At 49.8% G+C, this 1,924-nt stretch overlaps 2 non-coding genes across 2 annotated transcripts; both read left to right on the top strand.

Moving 5' to 3' along the window:
• The first annotated feature begins 215 nt into the window (after window positions 1–215).
• Window positions 216–288, top strand: Pmar_PMAR007107. Its single transcript has one exon. It is a non-coding gene; the product is annotated as a tRNA-Arg (tRNA).
• Window positions 289–1,577: 1,289 nt separating this feature from the next.
• Pmar_PMAR007106 lies at window positions 1,578–1,650 on the top strand. Its single transcript has one exon. It is a non-coding gene; the product is annotated as a tRNA-Arg (tRNA).
• The last annotated feature ends 274 nt before the right edge of the window (window positions 1,651–1,924 follow it).

Below are 1,924 nucleotides of genomic sequence, written 5' to 3'. Positions count from 1 at the left end.
ATGTTGATTGTATACCCTTGTGACTCGTCAGAATACATGCCGAAGCTGACGGTACAAGAAGATTGTTGGTCTGCCAACAAGCGACCTCCAATGAATTGACCCCTTTAAGAACACTATGTAATGGAGGCCCCTCTATGAGGAGCAAGAGTTTTGTGATCTATAATGGAGGCCCCTCTATGAGAAGCAGAGATGGTGGGACAAATCTCAAATTTACTGGTCTCGTGGCCTAATGGATAAGGCGTTGGTCTTCGGAACCAAAGATTGTGGGTTCGAGTCCCACCGAGATCGTCTTCATGCCGGAAAGGGCCCATATACGGATGCCACTGGCCGTACAGATGTCGATGTTGATTGTATACCCTTGTGACTCGTCAGAATACATGCCGAAGCTAACGGTACAAGAAGATTGTTGGTCTGCCAACAAGCGATCTCCAATGAATTGACCCCTTTAAGAACACTATGTAATGGAGGCCCCTCTATGAGGAGCAAGAGTTTTGTGATCTATAATGGAGGCCCCTCTATGAGAAGCAAGAGTTTTGCGATCTATTCAGCGTGTCGGATGGGACACCATGTGTGCCATGAAGTCAATGGGGGGCAGAGATGGTGACACAAATCTCAAATTTAGTTAGCCCGACTCGTCTGGTGCCCATGGCGTCTGTCGACGCTTGCGGGCAGAACTGTTCGCTTGGTGTCTCATTGAGACCCACCGCAAATGTTACCAACGGGCAACAACCCACTCACACCGGGTGGTATGGTAAACAGGACAGCGGACCCTGAATGCGGGATTCGGTCGAAAGACTAAACTCGAACCAGAAACCCGCACGTCGGGCCGCCAAATCACAGGGTTGAGGCTCGCTCGAGGTCGACCTCCGGAGATCGGCCAACGAGCTGTCTCAGCCGAGTGATTCAACCCGGGAGAGGGAGGGCGGGGAGAAGATAAACGAGCCCGCGTCGCAACTGCGAAGGGAAAGTATACATATACCACGAGCAACTCACAACTGGCCTGGAGTACAGGCTATGAAAAGCCTCCTAGACGTTTCTCGCAATCGTATATGTGCAGTACTGTAACGGTCTACTTCGCTCGCCGACGACACAAGTTACCGCACTCTCGATTTTTTTTGTGTGGTTGTTTCCGCACCGATGACTCTGGTCTTGTAACTAAACTTGATTACTTCGTAACCATCACTTACTGGTCTCGTGGCCTAATGGAACCAAACATTGTGGGTTCGAGTCCCATTGAGATCGTCTCCACGCCGGGAAGCGCCCATATACGGATGCCACTGGCCGTACAGATGTCGATGTTGATTGTATACCCTTGTGACTCGTCGGGATACATGCTGAGCCTAAGGGTACAAGAAGATTGTTGGTCTGCCAACGAACTATCTCCAATGAATTGACCCCTTTAAGAACACTATGTAATGGAGGCCCCTCTATGAGGAGCAAGAGTTTTGTGATCTATAATGGAGGCCCCTAAATGAGAACCAAGAGTTTTGCGATCTATTCAGCGTGTCGGATGGGACACCATGTGTGCCATGAAGTTAATGGGGGGCAGAGATGGTGGGACAAATCTCAAATTTACTGGTCTCGTGGCCTAATGGATAAGGCGTTGGTCTTCGGAACCGAAGGTTGTGGGTTTGAGTCCCATCGAGATCGTCTCCACGCCGGGAAGCGCCCATATACGGATGCCACAGGCCTTACAGATGTCGATGTTGATTGTATACCCTTGTGACTCGTCGGGATACATGCTGAGGCTAAGGGTACAAGAAGATTGTTGGTCTTCCAACGAACGATCTCCAATGAATTGACCTCATTGAAAACACTATGTAATGGAGGCCCCTCTATGAGGAGCAAGAGTTTTGTGATCTATTCGGCGTCTCGAATGCGAAATCATGCGTGCCGTTAAGTCAGTGTGCGCGTAGTGACGAGA

This window comes from Perkinsus marinus, assembly GCF_000006405.1.
Source record: "Perkinsus marinus ATCC 50983 genomic scaffold scf_1104296969852, whole genome shotgun sequence".
NCBI classification, from domain to species: domain Eukaryota; phylum Perkinsozoa; order Perkinsida; family Perkinsidae; genus Perkinsus; species Perkinsus marinus.
The sequence above is the reverse complement of the archived record's forward strand: the minus strand, read 5'-3'. Positions and strand labels throughout refer to the sequence as shown.